The 16,170-nt window shown below is 33.8% G+C and overlaps 1 long non-coding RNA gene across 1 annotated transcript in view; it reads left to right on the plus strand.

Moving 5' to 3' along the window:
- The window catches only part of LOC137637074 (uncharacterized), a 151,887-nt gene extending 140,887 nt beyond the window's left edge, over positions 1–11,000 (plus strand). Inside the window, exon 3 of the long non-coding RNA XR_011043374.1 lies at positions 10,875–11,000. This is a non-coding gene — a long non-coding RNA (uncharacterized lncRNA). The remainder of the gene's footprint in view (positions 1–10,874) is intronic.
- The last annotated feature ends 5,170 nt before the right edge of the window (positions 11,001–16,170 follow it).

A 16,170-nucleotide genomic window follows, 5' to 3' on the forward strand; every position in this document is an offset into this window, starting at 1 on the left:
TCATTAGGCTATTTTCAACGTAGATTGGATTTTTTCCATGTACTGTACTGTGACTTATGTATACCTGATACATGAAAAAGTATTTATGTATGTACTTGCAACCCATCATCATGTTATAAAAGCAGATATCAGCATTAATAAGTTTCCTTGACTAAGTATAGTACTGTACACCATTGTACCAATTACTGTAATGTATTGTTCATTACATTATTGTACCAAATATTTTACTTTAAGGTACTGTATATACCGTCTTATAACATTTACTGTTAATGAAATATAATGTGCAGGAATAATGAGAGAGAGAGAGAGAGAGAGAGAGAGAGAGAGAGAGAGAGAGAGAGAGAGAGAGAGAGAGAGAGAGAGAGAGAGAGAGAGAGAGAGAGAGATACAATGTTTACGGTACAATAAACTGTTATAATATTGACAAATGAAACCCATTTATGCTGAAAAGTATTGGAGGTTCTCAGAGTATAGTACGGTACCACCATGCAAAAATATTGTAGAGTAACCATGTATAGTCAACAAAGTTGGTTTGTATGTCCTACAACCAACCTTCCTTTTCATCTCGATGACATTAAGTATTGCTTGTTTTTTATGTAGACATTTGGATACAAAACACATCCACACATAGCCTACACTAGTTACTCTCTCTAAACGATTAGTCTATACAGTAAGGGACTGCTTATATGAAAATAGCTGGTGAGGAAAAACATATTGATATTATTTGTCTATAAGGAACTGTGTTTGGAATTTATGAAAATAAATTAGAAGTTTGAAAGTTTCTTAAGCCTAAAATGAAGCCATTTTAGTTTCATGTCAGCTATCCTGGCTAGTGCAGTGGTAATGTTTTCGCCTAGCATTTGCATGGCAGCACACGATCCCATCCCGTGCCCGTGAGTTTAAGCTGTTTGCTGGGGAGGCCACTGCTGTAATTGGACTGTACAGTTTGGGTTTGGGCTATCTTGGCAGATGTGCTGGTGAATATCTGTTCTGATGAAACTGGAACTTAAAAAAAAAAAAAATCCACTACTACTGTTACACCTAAACTTTTGCTTTTAACTTTACATGCAAATCTGTATGAAGGACCTCTCATTATACACTTTTACCTAGGCATCATTATTGCTTGTTCCTGTTTTTATTGAGTATTCATTTTGCATGTTAGAAGATCTATTTATCTAGTTTTTATTCAATATTCTTTTTTGGATGTTAGAAGATGTGATGGTTCTCTATTGCAATTTATATCAAAGCCTCTTCTACACAAATGTTTATATTTGTCGTTGTAAATTTCTAGTAACCTTTATATTGCACAATTAGCCTAATTGCTTATAGTTCAGGTATTTATTTATAGAATAATACCAATTGCTTTTAAACAATGTCCGTCTTCATTTGCTACCAAGGCAATTTATATTCTGTATTCACATTTGAAATATTTGTTATATTATAGCATGTTAACAATATTTGAATAATCGATTAAATTTCTATTTAGTTGAAGGGAGGATTTGATATGCTTACAGTATGTTGGTGGATCATTTTGGGATTTTCATTGACAAAACGTACGTTTCATGCTATGTTCGCCATACAGAAAATGCTAACTATTCAATGGCATATCCGATAGAGTTGTCTTTTATCTAAAATATGAATTTGGTGCTCATGTCTTTACGTAAGGATGCATACTGTATACTCATGAATAACCCATTACCCATTTAAAGTGAATAATTGTTAAAGATAATTCTTTGTAAATATTGAAGTCCATTAGAATAATCTGTTGGAATTGAAATTCTTTTAAGTTTTACTTGTTATGGTTTGGTATTGTAGAAAAGTCTTCCAAATGGTAGTCCTCGATCTTTTCCCCGGCGATAGCATTAACCCAAAAACTCCTTAATGAAACCTTAGATATATGTGCTGGTATCGTTTCAGCAAAACCGCTTAGCCAAATTGAAATTGGGAGTCTACAATGTTTTTTTTTTTTTTTTTTTTTTTTAAAGGGGAATTGAGGCCTTTACGATGTGTTGTCTTAATGGTTATTACGACAAGCTTTTGTAAAAAGGGAATGTTTTATTTTACAGTAGTATGGTAAGGTTTTAAGTAAGATTTTGAAGCATGCTGTATTACAGGTGGTAGGGGTGAAGTTATAGGATAAAAAGACATGATCTTCATAGGCATTAAAAAGATTGATGTTTTGCAAATTGGTTCTGTGCTAATTTTGAGCTATGGAGTTTTACTGTGTAAGATGATCAGTAAAATGTTTTCAGTGTTTAAAAGGTAAAAGATAAGCATAATATTGCATGATAGTAAGGTATTGAAGATAAGTGGAAATGAAGATGAAATACTGATTATTAACGTTTGTAATGAAAAAAAAAATATTCATGAGGCATCTGTAAGTGATTATAATGAATGGTGGAAAGATGAAAGAAAATGCGAAGCAAGAGAGTCAAGAGAATGTGTGGAAAAGAGATTGGTACAATACTTATGGCTTGTAGCAGCAGGAGCTACAACTTGCTTTTAACACAAAGACAGGCTGGACATGAGACTGGTTTTTATTAACGCCACAAAACAAGCTTACTGTATATACAACCGGTTGAGGGTAATAATGACTTAAAAACTTAAACAATATCAAACATGCAATGGCAAACTTAAACAGGTTTGTCTATTATCAGTGAAGGAAAAACGAGAGAGAGAGAGAGAGAGTGCAGTCTCATTACATTGTATGAGCGTGTATGAAATACGCGTGCATTATATGCCCCCTCCACCCAAAAAAAAAAAAAAAAAAAAAAAAAAAAAAAAAAAAAAAAAAAAAAAAACAGCCAGATATGTAAAATGAAATGTAGCGCCTTGCATGAAATAAATTTATATCTCATACTGATCCCAGTATGAGATAGAAATTTATTTCGATTTGAGCACGATATTGTGTTGATTTCCATCCATATTGACTCATTATGGGTAATTCGAATTTGAACCGATCAATTTTGTCACCTGGTGAGTCGGGAAGTCGGGGAAAATTCGTTGGTAAGAGACTCATGTCTTGCCAGGTAAATTCTGAATTGCAGTTAGCAGTTAGGTTTCGACTTCTTCTGGAGTCTCTGGTGGCGTGATTGGTAGTGACCTTGCCTTTCATTTAAAGGGGCTACGGTTCGATCCCAGTATGAGATTGAAATTTATTTCTATTTGAGCACGATATTGTGTTAATTTTCATGTGTGAATATATATATATATATATATATATATATATATATATATATATATATATATATATATATATATATATATATGTTAATGTAAACAACAAATGCAGCCATTTGTAGTCCACTGCAAGACAAAGGCCTCAGACAAGTCCTTTATTCATGTCTGGGGTTAGCCATTTCTCATCACTACGCTGGCCAACTGAGAATTATTGGTGATAGGAAACATTTGTCTGATCGCTCACAGCAAACCAACATAGTGTAGGCGACCCTAACTAGTACAGTTTGGCTGATTAAGGCGATACACAAACCCTTTCACCACTTGAAAGTATTCCCTCTTAGAAAAGGATATATACATACACACACACACACACACACATATATATATATATATATATATATATATATATATATATATATATATATATATATATATATATATATATATATATATAAATAAACACACACACAGGGAAACAATGAAGGCATATTACCAAATGTTGGATGCTGATGTCCGTAAAGGAATAAATAGTTATAGTGTAGGAAATTTTGTAAATGGAGTATGAAAAAATAACTTTTCTTGATTGAGGTATATCATTTTTCGGATCTTGTCAAGATTAGCGAACCCAACCATCACCGGGTTCGCTATTCTTTATATGTGGAAAATTGGGTTCCTTATTCTTGACATGTGGTAAATTGGGTTCCCTATTCTTGACATGTGAAAATGGGATTCGATCTTTACACGAGCTTTTTCAGTCGCTACTTAAAGCTACTATTCACTTTTTGAACTTTCTTTTGTTCACTTGAATTGCTAGTTAAACATCTTTGTACTTACTTAAACAGCTGGATGAGTAATTAAATAAGTCCAAGCATTTCAATTGCTACTTGAAGCTTCTATTTACTTGTTAAACCTTTTTTCTATTCATTTAATCAGCTAGTTAAATTTTTTCCTACTTACTTAAACTTACCCAAATTCTTCAAAAATGGTTTTCATGTATATAATATGAAAGAAAAACTAATTTAGATATTCAGATATCCATTGTCCCTCAAAATGGATAGGTCTACTTCACGGAAGTTGTGAAACCATTAGTTGGGAAGGAAATGTTACCTATGATTGACTGGATGAAGAACAAATCAATTATTCGACCGGAATTAAAATGTGAATCAAGCGGCATATTTATGAACTGGATAAAGTGCTGGGCCTCTGTAGACGGTTGTGTATGGGAGTGTCAGGTAAAAGATTGTTCACGGTATAAACGAAACTCATCAATAAGGATGGACTAATTAAAAAGTAAAATTGCAGCTGTGGATTCATGTCATATATTGTTTGTGCAATGAAATGTGGGAGCAGGAAACTTCTCGTATTGTAAATATGTCTCGGCAGACCATAGTGGATTTTTACAGTTTATTTAGAAAGGTGTGTACGAGACATTTTGACCTTAATCCTATAAAACTTGATGGGCCTGGGATAATAGTTCAGGTTAATGAATCGTGCTTTCCACATAAACCTAAGACCATCAAGGACGATCCCCTACGCGCCAAGTCTGGGTTTTTGGGAACATGAGACATTTCTATCAATAATAGAAAAAGTAGTGAGACATGGATCAACTATTCACAACGATGAATGGCGAGCCTATAGAAATATAGCTAATAATCAAAACTGCCAGTACAGAACCGTGAACCACGTTATTCTTGACGTGAGGTTAATTGGGTTCCCTATTCTTTACAAGTGGAAAATTGGGTTCGTTATTCTTTACATGTAGAAAATGGGGTTCCTTAATCTTGACATGGAAATGTTGGGTTCGCTAATCTTGACAAGATCCCATTTTTCTTACCTCTCTTTTTATTCATTGCTTTGGATTTTTAGTTCTTTTATTTCACCGTAAAGCTATACTCTTGGTAAAATAACACTCGCTACATGAAAAAATATAAACGCCGCTTTACGTATCCTCCTTTGCGTCAAAAACTGCATAAAAAACTTTTCCTTTGGTCCTCCACGGAATACTCGTTAGCACGATTGTTAGAGAGGCTTGTTATTTTTTCGTTTGGTTTGTTTGTCATTTCTTTTGTGTAAAAGAAAAAAAGATGTAAAGAAAAAAAACTCATTTTTGTAGACCTTTGTAGATAAAATATGTAACATCTCGTATGTTATCGATGAAAGTGACTAAAGAACTTTTTTTTATGAATATTTTATTTTCTTTGAAGCTTCCTTTATGAATGCGTATGCTAAACTTTCCCCAATCCTGTGCGTTTTTTTCCTGAATATGAATGGTTACATAGATAAGAAGGACAGCCCCCGCTTCTAAACTTTTTTTACTTGGTGGTTTAGAATGCCCTCACACAATGGATTTTGGAGACTCGTGTGAATTCTCTTTGACAAATGATTTACCTTTAAGGTTTTCCTGCCACTTTTTATGATCTGCAGTACTTGGAATGTACTAATTACTTATTCCATCTTTGCAAATATTTCTTTAATATCGCATTTTCCTCCAAATTTTGCTTTCATTACCTTTTTTCTATCATAGATTCAAGTTGTCTCCTTAATTTTCCTTGCTTACCCGACTGTAACCTAATGACTCCTACTACCTTTGTACATCATTTTCACTTTTTTTTGTATTTTCCCATTTTTTTTTCTCTTAGCATTTCATGGACACAGGTCTTGAACAACAAATGGGAGATAGATTCCTCTGCCATGAGCTTGCTTTAGTTATCCATGAAATCTGATTGTCGCTTCTTGATGATAATTATTTTTGTGTCTGTCTTCAGGAATGTCTTTGCTGCGGCCACTAATTTCACGCACCTTTTAGTTTTTAACTCTACCTATACTTTTTAGCGAAACTTGGGACAGGTTAGTCTCTCCAGTCCTAGTGCTGGATCACATGAACAAAATTCCCAAATTTAAGTAAACCAAAGGACAATTGAAGTGAAGGAAACCTTCAATCCTTGGCAGATGACTGACAGGGAGATACTCGAAAGAGGAGGAGGATGGTAATAAACAGGTGGCAAGTTTGGGAAGGAATCTGTATTTTTACGGTGCAGATGGAAGAAATAATAATAATGATTAAGATCGAGAAGTTGTTGAGGGGAGATAGAATAGATGTGACAGTAGCAAAGAACATTAATTGTGAAGATGGCGAAGGAAGAGAAAATAAAACCATAATGTATTGATGGAAGCAGTACTTAGAAAATCTACGGTAAGAATACAATTAATCGACTAGAGAATGCTGAAAAAGGGCAGAGGGGCCAACAGAGAATATGACGTTTATAGAAGTTTGGAGAGTCATTACGATAAAAGTTGAAAAACTGTCGTTCAGTAAACTCGCTGGAAGTGGTTTTGCAAATTTGATGCCTTTTTAAATGTAATTGGAGGCGAGACAACTCCTCAGACGGGAATTTAGTCTTAGCGTTTCAAAATTGATTTCGTGTTGTATTTGACATTGCTATCCTTGAATGTGTCTTTATATAAACGTCATGAATTTGATATTTCAAGTAATGTGCCAGACTTTGCTTACAGGTTTCGTGTGAGGTGCATGGGTTATGGAAACTTAAGTAAGCGTACAGTGAATAAATTCAGGGTTCCATAGAGTACTGTAGATTTTGAGGTCTTTTGATATATTTGTCTTTTACTAATGTTGCATACTATTCATATGGTTCAATTCTTGTTGTATTTATATTCTCAACAAACACTGAGATGGTCTTTCATCTAGGAATATTTTCAATGATCAAAACATTGGTACAATATTTATTATTTCACAAAAAACTTTGATCATATAAGGTATATATTATTTATGTAACAAAATATTAATAACTACAAACAGGTTGATCGTCTAAGGCCCCCTTTTATCATAGATCTTCACTAGATTTGTGTGGATGATTCCAATGTGTTCTTTTGCTTACAATTTCTTTCACACTGTTTCAACTCGATGATTGTTTGTGAAAAGGGTAAAATGTATCTAAAGAGCTTGAACCATAGCAGACACTTAATTCTATATTTTCCAGCACTTGGAACACATACCAGTGCCTCTAGAAACTTTACAGAAGTCGGGAAGAGATTGATTTAGTATCAAATTATTCTTATCCTTTGTTTTTATTGTGATGGAGGAATTGGTTGTTTTTTAGTTCCCAACAATGGCAGTTATTAAATATATCACTTCAAGAAGATAATATATGGTTATAGAACTTTAGGTGTGGAGGAAATGGCCCCCAAAATCTCGATGAAGTCACTGGCAGCAGGGTGACGGATTGTGTTTAAGGCAATAGACAAGATGTCTCTTAGGCTTCTACTCTCGATGCCTGGCGGATGATTTTACTGAAATCGTTATGGACCGGTAGGGGTCACTTGCCTTAGATAGGCACTGCGCATCTCGAGGAACTGGCTATCCTTTGATGAATTTAGCCAATGAATCCTCTATGGATTTAGTCTGTCCATATAGAGACGACTAGCGTCAATAGGCTTAGGAGGAGATGATGATGATGATTATCGCTAGCATTATTTCTTTGAATGATTTCACGTTTGTTGGAAGAGTTGTCCTTCGAGATATTATAGGTATTCCTTTTATTGGAGATGATTAGTGTCCCCCTTCTATGAAAGGGCCAGGAAGACTTACTTCCCTATATTAAGGTCTCCAGATCCATTGACTGCAGAGCTTTGTTGTGAATGTTGATACATATCACTTAAAGAAAGACCTATGTGCTTTGCCGCCTTTTACTCCTTTAAATCCAAAATGCGTTGTATTTGTGAGCGGTTTTCATCATTTGTGTACATCTGTATCTTTTTTATTTGGTATTTTCGACAGTTTTATACTTGACTTTTACTCATTTTCTAATGATGAATAATAGTAATGATATTGATGATAATTTCAAATCATCATCATTCTCGTCGTGATCGACATCTAAATTACTATTACTATTATTATTATTATTATTATTATTATTATTAGTAGTAGTAGTAGTAGTAGTAGTAGTAGTATGTTGTTGTTGTTGTTGTTACTATAATGATTATAATGTCTACCATTACTGAAGTTTCAAAAATACAAATTTTCAAGTAATTTTTACTTTATGAAGTTCTTGGTAGTGAGTCTAGCCATCATTTGCTTATCCTTTCAATCAGAAATTCTCCCTTCTAATATTAATTCCATCAATCATCCACGATGAAGGGATTTTGCTGCCGTGAATATTTATATATATATATATATATATATATATATATATATATATATATATATATATATATATATACATATATATACATATATATATATATATGTATGTATGTATGTATGTATATATATATATATATATATATATATATATATATATATATGTACATACATACACATGTAATCATAGTCCTGATTTTATCAACACATTGATTGTATTTTGTTTTATAATAATAGAGTTATGACACTACTGTTCATCAACTATTATACATTATGTATATATATATATATATATATATATATATAAATATATATATATATATGTACATACATACACAGGTAATCATAGTCCTGATTTTATCAACACATTGATTGTATTTTGTTTTATAATAATAGAGTTATGACACTACTGTTCATCAACTATTATACATTATGTATATAACGCACTGTATATCAAAGTCATCTTTGTAAGGAATCAAAACTTATAAGAAATTGTTCATGAAATTGGTGCCCATCCATTTCTCGACGACGTCTCAAGAGGTGTCTTTATTGTGTTAACACTAGAGTAAACCTGTAGACGAGGGCCTTCCGTATGTAGCACGGTCCTTATTAATTGCTACTGGGACTTGTGAGGAAAATTTTACAGAGGACAATTGGCCAGAGATGACGGGAAGGCTGGAGGCTTTTATGTCAGTGCAGGTTTAAACAAGAAGTCAAAGGAACACTGTTTGTTGAGCCTACTTTAGGATATTTATTTTAGCCCTTTTGAGTGTGTCTTGTATTGGCATTAGAAGGGGACATGGATACCACTAACTGGTGTTATGGGATTTCTATTTGCGTTGAATAAAAACGTCGGAAAAAAAGGGTTTGCCTTTTATGCATAGTGAATGAGCTTTTGCAAGGATTTGCTTGTGTCAATTAGTATAATTTGCTAACATGGCTTTCATAGTGCTACTGTTGATTGGGGCTATTGTTCAATAACATGAAATGAACACGAGAACAGTAAAGAATGGTATAAATAAACACAGCCATAAAATTGCCATTACAGTATTTAATATTAGAATATATTGATGGTAATCTCCTAAGACTAGATAGAAAGTAGTTAGGAGAATGCGTAAATAGTTCGTACGAAGGTTAAGATAATAAGGAATGTTACCTTTAATGATTATTTATCATTGTATGATTCTAGTAAAAGAATTTGTTTTAATTGATACGGTAAAGTAAAGAAAAAACTAAGTTATTAATCATATGATAAAATATAATGATGTTAACAGATTAGTCAGAGACGGCGAGCAGTGAACCTTTATTATCATATACAATTTTCATTAGATATAAAGAAAAGGTGAAATTCTTTCAGATGTGCTAAGAAGCAGAAATATTATCATCATCATCTCCTCCTCCTCCTACGCTTATTGACGCAAAAGGCCTCCCTTTGAAATTGAAATATAATACACTTAATTGTGTTTTAAGTTTAATATATTTCAGGCTATGAAATGTATTATCACGTATTTGTATTGAAATGTTTATGAATTAGAAAGGACAAATATATGAATTAGAAGGAGTTGTATGACCTCTGAACAATATTAAGACCCTCACTGAACATAACACGGCGCACTGTAGTCATTACTCGAGGGTCTTGTCAGGGGTTCCTTCTTCTTCTACTTGACCTACCTCCGTCCTTGTTTCCTTTCTTCTATCTTGCTGTGTAACCTCTTCATTTACTCTGAGTAACTGTAGGGGTTTATCCTTAGATGCACTTAAACGTGAAGTGGCCTCACAGGCCTCAGTGGCTGGCTATTTAGCCCTAAATCCTAAATCCAATGCAATCCACAATATTCACTTGTTTCAAAGAACACATTTGGAACATCACTGAATAATGAAATCTCTTAGGCCATAGTGCAGTCTTATTGGTCATCGTCGTGGTTAAACATGCCGTAACCGGTCTATCAACATGGTTTAACATCATTATATCTTTATAAGGACATTCGTAACTATGAAGTTCGTGTGGATAGAAGTGTAACATGAATATTTCACCAAATGACCACTGTTTTCTATGCCTTGTCATATCATTTTGTATGCTAGAAAGCGTGTGCAATATTGTTTTGTAATATTGCCATTAGTATTATAAACAAAATACGACTGTGGAAGAATTTCGTCTTATATGTTCATTGTACAGCAATTTAGCTTTGTTTCTTGTTTTTTCATTATCTGTGATTTTTTATCATTTATTATAATTTGAATAGTCATAATTGCTATGATCAAAAGTCATTCTTAGTTATCTCTCTCTCTCTCTCTCTCTCTCTCTCTCTCTCTCTCTCTCTCTCTCTCTCTCTCTCATATATTAGTAACAAAAAATTGTTGTTTGGGTAATGTGTCGGAATCCAATAGTTGTGCAAAATCTTTTTCATATATAGATTATTTTGTTTATTCAAATTGAAAATTTAAAAAACTACGAAAGCACTTTTATTTTTTGTCAAATATTGATCATATCGATTTTATCACTACAAATACTAATACGCTGTTTTAATTTTCACAGCTAAATCGGAAAAAGACTAAACCATCGTTGCATTAAAAAGATGAAAAATCTGGAACTGGATCTGCTGTTCTCTATAGAGAAGTGCTCATTGCTCCCGACGTTAGCTTTCTTCTTAAACCTCTGCAACGGTAAGGAAAAGTAAATTTACCATCAGGCTAGGCGATATGTTTTATTGAAATTAATGTATGCTGATTTAATACACTTTTAATGTTTTCTCGACCAAATCGTTAGAAAATATGTTTTTTTTTTTTATCTACATAAACACAGATTGCCTTATGAGGTTTGGTTTTTTCTCGATTATTTTTCCGGTGAAATAAATTCTTTAGCCATATATTTGTTTGTATTTTGTAATATTATCTACGATTTCCTGAATTGCCATGACATACATATTACAGTAGGCTACCATCTTTTTTTCTTCTTTTTTCATATAGGAAGGACCTCAGATAGGAATAGGCTGAGTTAAACTCAATATGAATTCAAACAAAACAGAACAGTTTTTCCGACATGTTTTTGTCAATTTCGTGTATTTTACGATAAAAGAGTAGTTGAGAATTTTTCATCCAAATATATAAGTTAGACTATGCTTACAGAAATTTATTGAAAATAAAACTAAGGTGATAGATAATATGTAGCATATGTTCCGTGCTTCAAAATATTATTTTGAATTCCATGAAAACATTAGACAGACAAACATAACGGAAGTTAATTAAAAGTTGGCCTTTTTATACCAAATAGAATAACTCGCTAGTTGGCTTCTAAAACAAATCAAGATAGGTTGTGGCACAATTAACGCTTCAGAAAATATATACTTGAAGCAGTTGTTCCCTTTTGCAACGTGAATCATAATGGAATGCCTTGCGATTTTATGTGACTGATTTGGAATTGAGCAGTAGAGCGAAATAACTATCATTATTTGCCAGCATCATTGCTTTTGGAATAACGTTCTAGGATGCTAGCGTGTTGAATGTATGGCGAGATAAGAATGAAAACCCAATGGCCCTTTCTAAATCCCAAACGGAAACAGAAATTAAGGAATTTGATGCTATGATACGTTAACTAAATGAAAATATGAAGAAAGGGTTATATAGTACGGTAAGCAGCTCTTCTGGGAGGACACTACAAGTTCAAACCATAGTTCTCTAGTCTTGGATAGTGCCATAGCCTTTGTACTATGGTCTTCCACTGTCTTGGGTTGGAGTTCTCTTGCTTGAGGGTACATTCGGGCACACTGTTCTATCTAATTTCTCTTCCTCTTGTTTTGTTAAAGTTTTTATAGTTTATAAAGGAATTATTTATTTTATTGTTGTTACTGTTCTTGAAATATTTTATTTTCCCTTGCTTCCTTTCCTCATTGGACTATTTTCCAGGTTGGAGCCCCTGGGCCTATAGCATTCTGCTTTTCCAACTAGGGTTGTAGCTTAGCAACTAATAATAATAATAATAATAATAATAATAGCCTATTGGAAACGTCCCTCTTTGGCGATATGTTGGATAGGGGTTCGAGACCGGCTCAAACACGATAGTTTCTTGTAGTGTCTGCAGCCTCACTATCCTTGTTAGCTAAGGATAGGGGCTTTAAGGGAGCCTATAGGTCTACCGGCTATGTCATCAGCAGCCACTGCTTGGCTCTCCGTGGTCCTAGCTTGGGTGGAGAGCGGGCTTGGTCGCTGATCATATGTAAATCTGATCAGTTTCTAGGGATTGTCCTGCTATGGCATTGTCACTGTGCCTTGCCTTTGTTATTCATGAACGACCTTTAAATCTTTAAACCTTTCAAGGAGAAATGTTTAATTATATGAAATATGGTAATCTGTTGATATTTCTATCAATGATGATTTCAACGCTTCCCAAAAAGTGTGAGAGAGAGAGAGAGAGAGAGAGAGAGAGAGAGAGAGAGAGAGAGAGAGAGAGAGAGAAATCATTTATGCGTACTCCCAGGCTCGGAAAGACGGGTAAAGTTTTCCTAAACAAAAAATCATTTACATGTAAATTGTTTTTTTCAGAAGTTTGCTGTTGCACGCAAAACAGATCTATGTGTTTCCTCTACATTGGAAAAAGAGTAAGATGCTCGTAGGATTCACATTGAACGTTGCACTGTTACTACTATAATTCTGTATCCATTTGTTTTATTATTTTGTTTTTATTTTTGGGAAGACTTCATGTTATCGTACCGGCGTGGCGTGTCATCGGAATCAACAAAATTAGATTTTTTTTTTTTTAATAATAGATACATTTTTTGATTGGACAAATAGTTAGGTTCAGGACGCTTTAGCGTATTTCATATTTTTAATTCTGTATTCATCATCATCATCATCTCCTCCTACCCCTATTGACGCAAAGGGCCTCGGTTAGATTTCGCCAGTCGTTTCTATTTAGAGCTTTTAATTCAATACTTCTCCATTCATCATCATCTACTTCGCCCCTCATAGTCCTCAGCCATGTAGGCCTGTATTACAATGAATGATTTTGTGCTTACATTAATAACCAAGTAATAATTCATTTATCATATTTTGATAAAAAAAACCTCTTATGTTCTATATAAGATAAGTGTTGTTACCTTGACTAGGATTCGAACCTAGACCATAATGGATTGGGACTGTGGCCACCGAGATACGGGTGGCAGCAAGGTCTAGGGTGACAGTGGCTGGTTATTGACAGAATTATAAATTGATTTATTCCTTGCTCCACATATTCTTGCCTAATTCAGGCTCTGTAATAGGTTCATATCTTCATTGATAGCATTCTCTCTCTCTCTCTCTCTCTCTCTCTCTCTCTCTCTCTCTCTCTCTCTCTCTCTCTCTCTCTCTCTCTCTCTCTCTATATATATATATATGTATATATATATATATATATATATATATATATATATATATAGTATATACATTTATATTTATATATACACACTTTCTCTTAGAAATTGTAAGAATTTATAAAAGAAGGCCTAGGAAGAAATGGGAAAGAAGAGACGAGGTCCTCTAAGTCTTATCCTTTCTTGAAAGATTTAGAATGATCTTATGACATGCTAAGGAAATGTCACAGTAATGATATATGAATGAGGACCATTAAAATAGCAATATCTGTTTGCATCATTTGAAACAGATAACTGGAAGGTTTATGTACCATCAGGGTATTAAGTAAATAACCCTTCCATATTGATATTATTATTATTAGTACTGTACTTGCTAAGCTACAACCCTAGTTGGAAAAGCAGGATGCTATAAGCTCGGGGGGCTCCAACAGGGAAAGTAGCCCAGCGAGGGAACGGAAAAAGGAAAAACAACAATGAAATAAATATCCCCTATATAAACTATAAAATCTTTAACAAAACAAGAGAAATAGATATTAGCTAGAATAGTGTGCCCGAGTGTACCCTCAAGCAAGAGATATGGAAGTTTTCCTTTTTTGCTCATTAGAACTTTCGACTTTATGAGATACAGTTGAGGGTAAATTTAATAGTCGATGAGAGGAAAGAAGAGAGCTGTGCCATTATGAAAACCTTGAATTGGCTCTACAACGAGATCTCGATATGAAAAACCCCAGGCTGTCGTTTGATATTCGAAAGCTTTTTCTGGCCTCAGGACATAGTTTACATAGCCTTCCAATATGATAGAGGGAGCTGCGGTATATTTGTTCTATTGATCTGTCTATGTCACTGCTATAAATACGATATGAAAGTTACAGGGGAACAAGTGTTTGTTATCAAGGATCTGTAGATATGTTATGGATAGATTAGTTTCATTCGAGTAGAATATCAAAATGTATGAATATATTTCATAAAAGCACAGTGAGAGAGTGAAAACTAGAGTAAAATGTTCCACATTCCCTAAAACAATAGATAAAAAATAAATTTATATCCAGTCTGTTTTCATCACATTTTTTACGGATCGGTGATATATGTGTAAAAAAAATGAAGAAAAAGTAGCCGTATTTAAGTTGTATAAAACTTTAAACATATATAGTCTAAAGGATATCTTTGCATGATTGTTTGTGGACCTCTTATGGATTAATCCAAAAACCAAATATTTTCCAAAACAGTACTGTTGATATAATTTACTATCCCACTTAAACCTATATTTTTACATGGAGAGTCGCAATTCTGATGACAGCAGATTAAAGTCTTCCACTAGTATGGACATGTGTCCTGCTACTCTCGCGTGTTCAAATAATCTTGGTGATCTCGAGCGTCCTTCCCGTTACCCCGCTTCAGTTTAGGTGCAATTTTTTCCATTCCATTTTGTTGCCGCGTTTTGAACTCCCCCTTTTTTTTCAATATATGAAGTGGAGTAAACCGTGCCGAGGGTTGTTGGATGCTGGAAAAGTGTAAGGATTTATTAATATTTGAAATGGTCATTGACCTTTGTGGTCCTCTCAATCTAGGGGAATATTTTTGTTAACATTTATTTTGTTGTTTGTTTTTGTTGTTAGCTTTCTTTTCCTTTGTACGTGGCTCTTGCCATGGTATAACCAAGACAGATTATCTGGCTTAATCTCGAAAGGAATTACATCAATTTGAAGCTTCAATATAAATATATTTTAGGGAAGACACAGAGAAAATAAAATCAGGGAAAGTTGCTTTTTCTCTTGTACAGAACTGATATGTCCAGCTCAGTGTTCATATCAATGCATTCGATGTGAGCTTTTCATTCTTTTAGCCTTAAAATTCTCGTGTATTCGTATAACTGTCAAAGAGAAGGTCAAATAAAGAAATGACCTTCGTCACCCCACCTTTTTTCATTCCTCATTTGTTATTATTATTATTATTATTATTATTATTATTATTATTATTATTATTATTATTATTATTATTATTATTACTTGCCAAGCCACAACCCCAGTTGGAAAAGCAGGATGCTAAAAGCCCATGGGCTCCAACAGGGAAAATAAACCAGTGAGGAAAGGCAACGAGGAAAAATAAAATATTTTAAGAGCAGTAACAACATTAAGATAGCCGTTAGGTAAATTACGACAAAGAAAAAAAAAGATGAAAATAGGTTGCGGAAATGGAAACGTCAGTGCCAACTCTTGATCCGACTGCCACTGTTGTATTGGGGTTGCATCGATGAAATCGACTCACACTGTGGCTCGAAAATCAGTAATAGCGATCACCCTGAGTATTCCGGCATCTAAATAGATATATCTTACTGCTTTGAAATACTTATGATATATATATTAAGTATAGTCAGATGAATAAATGACTCACTCGGGTGGGATTCACTCATGCCGTTATGCGCCACTGTCATTATTAAATCCTTCATTGAAATTCTCGAACAAAAGAATCATCATCAATAGCTAAAAC

Source organism: Palaemon carinicauda, chromosome 3 (assembly GCF_036898095.1).
Source record: "Palaemon carinicauda isolate YSFRI2023 chromosome 3, ASM3689809v2, whole genome shotgun sequence".
NCBI lineage: Eukaryota > Metazoa > Arthropoda > Malacostraca > Decapoda > Palaemonidae > Palaemon > Palaemon carinicauda.